Source organism: Leptodactylus fuscus, chromosome 5 (genome assembly GCF_031893055.1).
Source record: "Leptodactylus fuscus isolate aLepFus1 chromosome 5, aLepFus1.hap2, whole genome shotgun sequence".
NCBI classification, from domain to species: domain Eukaryota; kingdom Metazoa; phylum Chordata; class Amphibia; order Anura; family Leptodactylidae; genus Leptodactylus; species Leptodactylus fuscus.
The window spans coordinates 95260221-95273211 of NC_134269.1; the positions used below are offsets into that span (position 1 = coordinate 95260221).

General features: G+C 43.0%; 3 non-coding genes across 3 annotated transcripts; all 3 read right to left on the reverse strand.

The window, feature by feature from the left end:
• Positions 1–277: 277 nt before the first annotated feature.
• Positions 278–349, reverse strand: TRNAH-GUG (transfer RNA histidin (anticodon GUG)). The gene has a single exon. It is a non-coding gene; the product is annotated as a tRNA-His (tRNA).
• A 355-nt stretch (positions 350–704) lies between these two features.
• On the reverse strand, positions 705–776 carry TRNAH-GUG (transfer RNA histidin (anticodon GUG)). The gene has a single exon. It is a non-coding gene; the product is annotated as a tRNA-His (tRNA).
• A 575-nt stretch (positions 777–1351) lies between these two features.
• On the reverse strand, positions 1352–1423 carry TRNAH-GUG (transfer RNA histidin (anticodon GUG)). The gene has a single exon. It is a non-coding gene; the product is annotated as a tRNA-His (tRNA).
• Positions 1424–12991: the final 11568 nt, after the last annotated feature.

The window sequence follows — 12991 nt, forward strand, 5'->3', positions numbered from 1 at the left end:
AAATATAATAATAATAATAATATTAGCAGGATAGGATAGGATAGGATTAAATGAGAATTAGATCCTGATAAGTATCACATTAAAAGTCTTAAATTTTCTCTTTCACACTGTTTAAAATAAATACATAAATAAATACATACATAAATAAATAAATAAAAAATTATAGTCTTTGTTCAACCTTTCCTCATAAGAAAATAAAAACTAAAGCCATAAACTGAAATAAAATATAAAAAAAAAAAATTCTGAGCCCACTTGCCGTGCCATTGCTATTACACAATGCCGTGACTCGGATTCGAACCGAGGTTGCTGCGGCCACAACGCAGAGTACTAACCACTATACGATCACGGCGAGCTACTCAGGCTCTGCATTCCTGCCCTTCTCATACTGATTTAGGCCTTGCTAGCATAGTGACGTCACAGACAATTGCCCATACTTGTACTACATTTGTATGCTTCAGTGCACTGTATATACTGTGGTCACTGATGAAACTGTAGTTGTGTTACATGATAACAAACTCATACAGTACAATGTAAAGTAATGACTATATCATGTTTATAGAACTCCCATATGTACACACTCCATATAACTACATTGTACTATTTGCTGTTAAAGTAATACTATTACAGATAAAAATCACAAACTAAAGTAGAATTTAAATATAAAAAAGTCTGAGCCCACTTGCCGTGCCATTGCTTTTACACAATGCCGTGACTCGGATTCGAACCGAGGTTGCTGCGGCCACAACGCAGAGTACTAACCACTATACGATCACGGCGAGCTACTCGGGCTCTTATGCCCAACCCCTTGCAAAACTGGTTTTCACACAGAGGGAATATGACGTCATCACTTACAAGTGTACAGAGTTAGGTTGCGCTGGCAGATGTTACCGCCCCTATTGCTGTGACTCTATACGTGTATTCATAGCAGCTACTCAATGTACCAAAAGCTATTCATGTAAAATTACAAATACTCACAATATACACAAAAAGTGCACAATACCTAAATGTATTACTAATATAATAATAATGTTCTAACCATGTTCATCATGACATGCCATAAAATACTCCAGCATAAGCAAGGGGTTGGGCATAACAGCCCGAGTAGCTCGCCGTGATAAGAAATGTTAAGAAATGCAAAACTACATATATATATATATATATATATATATATATATATATATATATATATATATATATATATATATAAAACATAACATATATATATATATATATATAACGTATATATACATATATGTATAACTAAAACCTAAGCCGCAAACTAAACCCATTAACTGAAATAAATATAAAAAAAAATTCTGAGCCCACTTGCCGTGCCATTGCTATTACACAATGCCGTGACTCGGATTCGAACCGAGGTTGCTGCGGCCACAACGCAGAGTACTAACCACTATACGATCACGGCGAGCTACTTGGACTCATGACTCCAGCAGCTGCCACTAGTTGTCTTGTACAAGACTGCTAATGACGTCATGCTCATGTGATCGCTGTGGGGGCGGGGCAGTGCTGGATTCTACAGAGCTGTGTGGGACTGAACAGAAAACTGCCGTGAACTGACAGTGCTGGAGCCCGGGAAGGTAATAAGGAGGGGGGCATGGAGGGCACATGCTAAGGCACATAGAGGGGGACATGGAGGGCACATGCTGAGTGATAAAGGGGGAACATGGAGGGCACATGCAAAGTGAGGAGGGGGGACATAGGAGTGGAGAATTAGGAGGTGCAGGCTGTGTGTGAGAAACAGGTGGTAAATAGGGATATTACAGGCTGTGTAATAAATAGGGGTGCAGACTGGGAGATAGAGGGGAGACATGGGGGTGTACGGGCAGGGTCTCAGAAATAATGGGGGGTGTGCGGGCTGCCTGTCAGAAATAGAAAAGTGAGACATGTTTTTGGGTCTCAAAAACAGAGGGGGGAGACATGGGGGTGCGCGAACTGCATAAGAAAGAGTGGAAAGTTACTGACTCTACTAAATACAATGAATTCTATTAAGTTCTCTTACATAGATTGTGAGCTCTTGTGAGCAGGCCCCTCACTCCTTCTGTGTGAATTGATTTATTACTCGGTAATGCCCCATTTTTGGATGTACATGAGCCCTATAAAGTGCTGCACTATATGTCAGCAATATATAAATGTATTATACAGTTATCAATATTGAAGAATTAATGCATAGTTTGTGACACATTTATTTTCATAGAAATTCAATGACTAGGTTTTTTTTGCGAAAAGGGGGACATAGTAGTGTAAGGGCTCGTTCACATCTGTGCCCAGGTGTCCGTTTCTGCAGGTTTCCGTTGCCTGCATAAAACAGAGCAGGATACGGAAACCTGCAGGAGTCTTTCTCACCCATTCATTTGAATGGGTTTGAAAGATGTCCGGCGGTGAGTGTTTTATGCTCTCCACTGTGAAACCGGGTTTTTTAATCCGGACACAGAGTCGGACATGCAGTACTATGTGTCCGGATTAAAAAATCCGGTTTCGCAGCGGAGAGCATAAAACACTCACCGCCGCTCACGCCGGACCCAGTCTGTGGTTTCCGTCTTCTTGCATGCAGAAGACGGAAACCACAGAATGGAGACCAGAACACAGGTGTGAACCTAGCGTCATCATCAGCTGTGCAAGAAATAAGGGGGGACTGTGGGTACAGGCTGTAGAATAAATGGGAGTGCAAGTTGTGTGAGAAAAGAGACATGGGGAGTTCACGCTGCGTGAGAAATGGGGAAATGCAATGCAGGCTGTAAGAGATAGACGGGACGTGGATTGACAGACTGTGTGAGAAAGAGGGAACATGGAGATGCAGGCTGCATTCTGTGTTATAAAGGGGGGAATTGGGGGTTTAGGCTGGGGACTATGGTGGTGCATGCTGTTTGAGAAAGGGGGAAAGAAAGAGTGGGGCATGGAGATACAGGCTGCATGAGAAAGAGAGGGACATGTGGTCAATGCTTTGAGAGACAGAAGTAACATGGAGGTGTAGGCTGTGTGGTAAAGAGGGGAAATACATGTGCAAGCTATGTATGAGAGAGAAAATGGGGGTGCAACCTGTATGACAAATGGTTAAATGCTGTCTGTGTGCAAAGTGGGGGTAGAGGGTGTGTGAGAAAGGGGGGTGCAGGCTATGTGACAGAGTAGGAAATAGTGTTTCAGGCTGTGTCAGGGGAAATTGGGATGCAAGCTGTGTGTAAGCATAGAGGGGAAATGGGGCTGCAGGTTTTTGTTTTAAAAAAACGGGGGCAGTCGCTGTACAACCATGTACTATGTGGAAAAAAACACTGCATGAGGGGAATATGCAGAATATAGAGGGGCAGGGTTCAGTGTTCTTCATGGGGCTTGTGCCTCAGATATCACATGAATTCTGAACCCTCCTCTGGTTTTTAATTTTATTTTTTTTTACTCATAAAGTCAACCAATGTTTCACTGCTTTGTTTGTTTCTTTATAGGTTCATGTGGTTGGAAGAAATGAGACATTAAGACCCCGTCAGAATATCACTGCATTCTGGTGTTATATACTGACAATATACAGGGCTTCTTCCTCACACCTTCTGCAGTTTGCAGTCGTACCTTAACTGAGACGCAGCATGTCTTCAGCTTTGTGGTTATGTTCAACACAGACCTTTGCTTTACCCCGCCCCCCATTTCCACACACTTTATGTCATTTGCACCTCAAAAAACATATCCAGAATGCACCCTTTTCTTACCATGGAAACATTAAAGAGGACCTCTCACCACCTCTACCAACTCCAGTACTAAAAGAGGACCTTTCGTGTCCTCATGAAAATGGGGTTTTATATACTGCTAGAAAGCTGACAGTGCGCTGAATTCAGTGCAATGTTGGCTTTCCGATATGTGCCTCGACCTGTATTGGCACTGACATCTCCCCACTGTCAGAAGGGTGTTCCTCATAATTCAGCATCATCGCTGGGCTGTAGTAAGGAACACCCCCTCTGACAGTACTCTTAACATAGCCTTGTACTATCAGAAGGGGCCTTCATTACTGCCCAGCAATGAGGCTGAGCAGGGAGGACCGCCCCTCCCCCAGCACAAGTTTATGGACGAGTACTGTCAGGGGGTAGTGCGTTCATTTTAGCCCAGCGTGATGCTGAGCTAATAGGAACGCCCTTCTGACAGTGGGGAGATGGTGCCGAAACTAACGGCACCAATATCTCCAGCACTCGGGAGCATACCGGGAAAGCCAACAGAGCGCTGAATTCAGTGCACTGTTTGCTTTCTAGTGGTATATAAAATTGCACTTTCATGAAGACACAAAAGGTCCTCTGTAACATCCCTTAATAGGCACCACTTCACTGATTCCATTCTAGACCCTATCATTCCGAGCAACAGGCACAGGTATTTTTATTGCCTAATATGTTATTTAAGGTCTGTAATGTCAGAAGGGCAGTGTCAGGCAGGGGGTGTGATTCAGAGCTTCAATCAGGCAGCCATTATCAGAGCTCAGAATCACATCTCTTCCTTGCTCCTGTCTGACAACGCTCTTCTGACAATACAAAGTCTAAATAGCATGTCAGGCACCAAAACGAACTGCATTGATTGCTTGGGAACATTGGGGGGCTAGGGAAAAATTCCAACTGTCCTTGAATCAGTGGAGCAGCACTAGAGGCGTAAATAGCGGTGCAAGTGCACACAAAAACTTCAACTGTATCAGCATCTACAGGACATCGATGCAGTTGGAATACATGATAGATCAAGGAGCTATTAGCTTCCTGTTCTGCCATACTATAACCTGTACATACAGAGCAGTGATGGGGTGAGGAGTTTCTCCTGCATACGACCTGTGCGTATCTTCTGTTTTCTTGCCAATGGTACCATAGAATAGGGGGTCAAGATTCCAGGAGGAAAGTAGAAGATGTGCATAGGCTGTGCGCAAAATAAAATCCCGCCTGGATCCTTGAAACCTATTCTATATTTCCAGTGGGAAGAAAATAGAAGATGTGCACAAGTTGTGTCCAAAAGTAGGCCCCGTCACTGCTCTGTAAGTACATTACAACTATACAAGGCAACAGAATATGGAATGGTATGTGGGGGAAGGGGACTATAATCTGTGGAGAGCACTATTAGGCCACTATTACTGTAATTGCGCTTCCCATAAGTAACGGCATTACTTTTGTGGGGGACAGAACTATTACCTGTTGGGGGTGTGCTATTACAGCACTATTACAGTAATAGTACCCTCCCCACAGGTAATAGCATTACTTATGTGACAAGGCCTATATCCGTGGAGGAAGGCACTATTACATAGGGGTGGCCCTGCAACCCAAATCCCACCCCAACCAGCACCACTTCCCCACTGGGCCGCAGAAAAATTGTCACTGAAATTCATCCTTGGTGCAAAAAAGTTTACAAGCTCCCTAGCTACAATTAAGACGTCAGCATCCTGGCGCAGGCGGGTGTAGTGACGTTGGTGCATAGCGCCGCCTGAGCTGGGACATAGATGTCCTGTGGGGATGACATCTTGTAGGTTGCAGGATACAGCAAGAAGAGTTGGCAGTGGAGCAAGGGAATCTTAGACAGGTGAGTATAGTTTTGTTTGTTTTTTTGTTGGGGTGGGGGAAGCCTTAAAAATATTAAGGGTCAATAACCATAAGGGGTCATTAGGGAAAGCAGGAGCATTAGTAACCCCTTCCCGACATCCGCAGTACTAGTACGCCGGATGCCGGGTGTTTATGACTATGGTGGCTGCTTTATTTTTCTAACTAAAATAATTTTTATCATAAAAATGAATAGTCCACTGTATAAGCAATGATACCTCCTATTCCGCCCTTGCTACCTCTTGTGTCACTCCCTCTACCTCATTCTTATTGTATGGATTAATTTATTATTCTGCAATGTCTCATTTTGTCTTTACTTTAACCCTAAGATTTCTAAAGTGCTGTGGAATATGTTGGCACGATATAAATAAAATTAATTATTAATATATCGTTATGAGTTTCAGATTTTTTTTGTCAGACAACAAAAAAAACCTGCTTTAATAACAGGGGTTTTTTTTTTCAGATTTGCGCAGCTGGACTGTATATTTGGTGAACTAAATCCACACAAAAAAATGCTCAAATAACGGAATTTTTTTTAGATTAGGGGAGGATGCAATACTGTATGTGCACAGCAGAAAAAAAGTTCAAGTAATGATTTGAATATTTTTTTTTAGATTGACAACATTCTGTCACACAGTGTATTTTGTGAGAAGAGTAGAAAAAATACAAGAGTTTATTTTTTTCACAATAGCCCAGGTTTGACTGTATATTGGGTGAACAACAAGAGACCGCTTAAAGGGGTATTCCCACGTTGCATACTCACCAGTCTTCGTTGTTGCAAAATCTTCTGTCTTCCGGCTTTGTTGTGATATTGGTGGGCGGGGTCACATATGCAAAGCCAAGCGGCGAGATGCCGCTGGCCCTGCGTGCACGCTCATAAACCAGTCTAGCCTTCACAATGCGAATACAGACCCAACATCCGCCTCTCTCTATTACAGCGGGTGCCTGGTCTGTATTCGCATTGTGAAGGCTAGACTGGTCTATGAGCGTGCACGCAGGGCCAGCTGCATCTCGCCGTTTGGCTTATGCATATGTGAATATGTGACCCGGCATCCGCTGTAATAGAGAGGCGGATGCTGGGGAGTGTAGACGCCGGCACAGATGCCAGCAACATCGCTATGCTTCTGCCCTGCATGAAGCCAGCAGCGGCAGAAGCGATGCTGTTATTCCGCTCCTCCGCCCCCCCGGAATAGCAGCATCGCTCCTGCCGCTGCTGGCTTCATGCAGGGCAGAAGCATAGCGATGTTGCTGGCATCTAACTGTCCCCGGCATCCACCTCTCTATTACAGCGGATGCCGGGTCTGTATTGGCGGCCCCTTCCCCCCAAAGGGTAAACTACCCCACCCCACCCTCCAGGCTCGCTCCCGTGCACATAGCCCCTCCTCCCTCCCCCCCTGAAAGCAGGCTGATACATCACTTGACTTATGGCCAGATAAGTCAAGGGATGTGTCCCAAAAAAATGAATAAAGTAAGATAGTGGACAAACAAAGCAGTTTTGCTGAAGCAGTGTATTTAGGAAAAGTCTTACATTCACATTAACAAACAGTATAGATAGGATCCTTGTGATGGGACAACCCCTTTAAGGCTAAGGCCCCACTTTACGGAAACACAGCTTCTTTTGTTGCAGACTTTGCTGCTTTTTTTTTTTTAGCCAAACCTAGGAGTGGATACAAAAGGAATGAGACATATATAGGAAGTACTTATATCTCTACCTTTTGTGCAACCTACACCTGACTTTAGGTAAAAACATTTCCGCAATGTGCAGCCTCAGCCTAAAGAGAACCTTTCATGTCATCCTGCACATGCAGTTTTATATACTGTTTGAAAGCAGACAATGCGCTGAATTCACTATCGTCCATAGCCTTTTACTGTCAGAGGGGGTGTTCCTTACTGCTCAGTGATGACGCAGAGCTGTGAGGATCGCCACTCCCCCAGTCTATGGACGAGTAGTGTCAAGGAGGAGTGTTTCTCACAGCATAGCTAGACTGTCAGGAACACCCTTCTGACGTTGGCAGAGATTGGTGCCAAAACTAACAGCACCAATATCTCCAGTACCTGGGCTCATAACGTGAAGGCCGACCATGAGCTGAATTCAGTGCATGGTTGGCTTTCTAGCAGTATATAAATCCGGAAATGAAAGATTCTCTTTAAAGGAGTTGTCAGGGATAAAATGCATTTTCTACACTAATTAAAAACCCCTCCAATGCCTACCTTCTAAATTACATAATCGCAAAATGTATTCTCATATCCGGTTCTGTCCTAAGACACTGCGAACTGGTGAGAGTCCAGTCTGAACTGTGGCCATTACTGTGCTCTGTGTTGACTGTGTGGCTGAAGCAAGCCACGTGTACAGTTAGGATTTTTTTCTGTATAGTTAGTAGCTCAGTTGAGCAGGATTTCTGTTATCGTTTTGTAGTTTGTTCGTTTTTTTGCAAAATAAACGTACAGGGTAAAACCTTTTTGCACCTGAATTTTTGTGTCGGTCCCAGACTGCCTGGGTCCGCTGCTGCTACCACTGAGCCTTTTCTTCCACAGTATAAAGAGGCTTCAAAGCAAACATGCTTTTGTGTCACATATAGGACACACATGGTCATCAACCCATAAAAGCTAGTGACCGAAGAATAGCTAGTATGCAATGTGATCTTACAATAGTCATGTTTTTTCCTTTACAGGAAAGTGTTTAAATTAAGTTTGCCCTTTGTTCGTTAGAATATGTAAGTATTAATTCATTAAGATGAAGTAGGCGATCTCTTGTCTTGGAATGACAGGACTGTTATGTTTAAAGTTCATTTGTAGTCTGGTTTATCTTTATGTAAACACTTTAGTACAAGGGCATAGATTTCTGTATGGTACATATCTTGCATAGTTTTTGACCTGTTATGTGATATAGCTATCTATGTGCATTTTCTATCATGCAAAGTAAATAAAAGTATGATCTTAGGAGGATGATAATGTTTACAGTGCAGAAACTCAGCAATAAAATATATTATCTGGATTGCAACTCACTTATAGAATGTTTAGTATTTTTATTGCAAGTTAGTATGTTCAAAGTGACAGCAAGTCATGGCATCTGAAGGATAGAAATGCCCGAGGTAAGATATGTCTCTGATCATCGGTATTGCTGAAGAATCCCAAAGACTCAGAAGTTATGGTGCCTGCTTAAAGACGATCATTCACCACCCCCACCAATTCTAGTTCTTAGCACTGATTCATTGATTCCAGAGCAGTTGATATTTTCTCTCTAGCCCACACCATTCCTGAGCTACAAGCACAGTTAGTTTTAGTGCCTGATGTGCTATTTAAGCTCTGTAATGTCAGAAGGGCAGTGTCAGGCAGGGGGTCGTGATTCAGAGCTCCAATCAGAGGCAGCCAGTGTCAGAGATCAGAATCACACCCTTTGTCTGCTCCTGCCTGACACTGCCCACCTGACAGTACAGAGCCTAAATAGCATAACAGGCACCAAAACTGATTTCTCGGGAATGGTGGCGGCTAGAGAGAAAATTCCAACTGATTCCGCTGATCTTTGGCGCTATTTGAAACTGATGTTGACAAATGTCATCTATGATCTAATCTAACTTGAACAGCCTGGAGAAAATCTTACAAGATAAATGGGCGATCACTTTCAAACCGCATGCTTGAAATGTGTCCCAATTAGAGATAGGCGAATTGTTTCGTAACGAGCCAGGTTCGTCCCAAATATTCCAAATGTTCTGTTTTTTAATGAAACCAAACAAAAGGCGATTTGCTTCGGACTAACAAAAACGGTTACGCATGAGAAAATGTTAGATCAGGAAATACAGAGCAGACAATGTCATGTGTACAGTGACTTACACATCACTCATCAATAGAGAGTGGTAGATGCTCATATAGGAGTATATAACATTGTGCACTTGTGATCAGCCTTTAGTTGGTTTCATGGTGGAAATACACAAACATCGTATTATATCTCACTGCATCATAGCTATTTTATTAGCTAGTCTATAGGCAGCACTTCAGAAAACTGAGCATTGTTATAGGAGTACTTAGAAAATCAAGCAATTATTATAGACAGGCAGAGTATTCGTGCAGTGCTAGAATAGAATTGAATAGATAGGCATAGGACAGGTTCAGTGAGTGAGTTTGCTCTAGTCAGTTAACCCTTTCATTGCAGGCAATAATCTATTTTGTCTGACAGTACGTGCTAATTTCATCTCTTCTATATACACGTAATTTTCATAGCGTTTTCTCAGAGTTTTCCTCTGTGGACTTTATGCCCTTATTGTACCTATAGAGAAATCACCAGTGTTTCTGCAGGTATAATTGACATGCTGAGATTTTCAAAAACATGGACATTTTTGTAAGGGGTCCAGAAGAGAGCAGAGAGAAGAGTGCATTAGGTGGGACTAGATCAAGAATTCCATGTGTTTAGAGATGAAGGGGAGGTTGGAGGCAGGTTAGTAGTTAGCACAGGGAAAACATTTTGAAGATGAAGTCCAGCAACTTCGTATCTTAAAATCCAACTTTTATTTAATTGATAATAAAAATCAACGGATTTTCAGACAACTATAGTAATTAGTAATTCCATATTTGTGAAAAGAAAAGCATTCTGGCTGACGCGTTTCAGAAGCAACCTTCCTTAGTCGTAGGCTTCCGAAACGCGTCAGCCAGAATGCTTTTCTTTTCACAAATATGGAATTACTATAGTTGTCTGAAAACCCATTGATTTTTATTATCGATTAAATAAAAGTTGGATTTTAAGATACGAAGTTGCTGGACTTCATCTTCAAAAATTTTTTCCTATGTGGACACGTTCCAGGCCATTGGAATTTTTCAAGTCCATGCACCTGGATCTACAACAAGGGATGTGAGTTTTTTCTACATCTTTTTTATGGACATTGTTTTTTTGCAAGTGGGCTGTGTTTCCCTTCCACCCCTTCTTTCCTGTTCACATGTATTTATAGTAGTTAGCACCACAGGATGGATTGGAGGTTTTTTGCAGTAGCGGGGTTATGTTTAATTAATGTTTAGTGAAAATGTTTTTTAGTCTAACAAGAGATGAAAAAGAGATATGCAGACCAAGGACATGAACTAAGGCGAATGGCCTTCATAAAGAACAGTAACAAGAACTGAATACACTGGTGAAACAGATATAGGTAATGCTAAAGGTATGAGGAAGTAAAAAAAAAAAACAGAATAAGTCAGGGGTAAAATTAACTTGGTATGATGTGAGAACAAGACACTAGCAACAACAAACGGGGGAGAACACACAGGGGGTGGTAAGGGGAAAGTACCAAACATAGCAGACTTCCATATGGGGAAGCAAAGGAGCAGGGGAAATTCTGAATCAAGAAAAGAGTACAGAAACCTCAGAGGAATCCTGGAACTCCACCCATTGCTGCCAGAGGGCCTCAAATTTGGAGGAATTCGGAGAGTCCTCCGCTACTTGGGCCTACATTCTCCAGATGAGGAGAAGCTCCTGTACAAATTCTACCACGGTTGGCGCGGCAGTGCTACACCAATGCCTGGGGATAGCCACCTTGGCGGTTGTGAGAGGGAAGGTGGGCTGATAGCATTCCTGTTTCAGTCAAGACCCATTGATTACCTGCGCAGTGATAGCACCAGTCAAAGAGGCACAGTAACACCGCAGGTCATTAGTAGAATCTAGGGTCCAGAAGATCTAAGCCCCCCTCGTTCTTACGACGCATCACATCTGGAACTGGAGCCTGCTACGTGCTGAAGCCCACACCAAATTCCAAAATAATGATTGAACGCGAGAGAAAAAGTCCTGAAGAGTAAGCATAGAGTAGCTGTGGAACAATATCCATTTTTAGCACATTGATGCGACCGAACAATGACATAGTTAGAGCGCCCAATAGTGGGGTTATGTCAACATGTTTGAAGTAGACGGGAAAGATTTCAGAAGAGAGAGAGGTTAAAAATTTTAGTAAGGTGAGTTGTAATAGAATCGAACAGAGTCTGGAGGAGGTGGGATGGGATCTTCTTCTTCTTCTTTCTGAGTTGGAAGGGACCACAAGGGCCATCGAGTCCAACCCCCTAAATAGTCCCAGTTAAATACTTATCCAGCATCCGCTTGAAGGTTTCCATTGATGGAGAGCTCACCACCTCTCGTAGCAGCCTATCCCACTCTCTCACCACCCTCAATGTAATTTTTTTTTTCCTAATATCTAATCTAAATATCCTTCCTATTGATTTCATCCCATTACTCCTTGTACTTCCCTGTAATAATGAAAATAGGGTAGATCCCTCTGCACTGTGACTACCTTTCAAATATTTATAAACAGCCATTAAATCCTCTCTCAACCTTCTCTTTTGTAAGCTAAACAATTCCAGTTCTCTTAACTGCTGCTCATAGGACATGGTTTGCAGACCTTCCACCATCTTAATCGCTCTTCTCTGGACCTGCTCCAATATATCAATGTCCTTCTTGAACTGAGGTGCCCAAAACTGTACAGCAGGGGTGCTCACACTTTTTCAGCATGCGAGCTACTTATAACATGACCAAGTCAAAAGATCTACTACCCACTTCTTATGGGCGGGGCCTAGGCCGCAGCATTGTCAGATTGACATTGGATCCCGGAGAGGTAAGTACCATTGTTTATTATGTTCTCTCACCTCCCCTGGGGCTCCGATTATTATACTCGGGGGTCTGAAAAGACCCCCGAATATAATAATAGCGGTAGTGGGATCGCGGCCTAGCCCGGGCCTATTCACTACCGCCTGCCGTGGCCTGTAGTACAAGGGGAAGCGGGGGCAGCAGTAAACAGGTCTGGGGAGGTTGGTAAATAGGCCACTACCTGCTGGGAATACTTCAGCAGGTAGCGGCCTATTATAAAACAAACAAACATAAAGTTCTCATACTTACCAACCTCGATGCTGCTGCTGCTCCCGCTGCCGCCACATCCTTTTCTGCTGGCAGAGGTCTACGTATCAGCGTAGGCGGTGTGATGATGCCATTTATGCTGAAACGTAGACATCTGAACCAGCACAAGGAGAGCGGTAGCTCTCCTGCGCTGGTTCAAACAAAAAAAAGTAAATAAATAAAAAATGTCACGCAATCAGCTCATACTTCCTTTGCGATCGACCGGTAGATTGCGATCGACCTATTGTGCACCACTGCTGTACACAGTACTCCAGGTGGGGTCTAACCAGGGCAGAGTACAGTGGCATAATTACGTTCCTTGATCTAGATTCAATACTCGTCACAATACATCCCAGAATTTTGTTAGCCTTTTTGGCTACAGCACCACATTGTTGACTCATATGAGGTTGCTTGTGCAAGTAGTAGGGCAAGAGGAAGAAAGGCTATGTCTTCTGTTACTGGATCAAAGAATGAGAATCTGCAATGAGGAACATGCGGGGGGGGGGGGAAGGAAACTGATACTGCTTAAAGATTGTTCATTAAAGATTGTTCATTGTCACAATTTTATTCACGG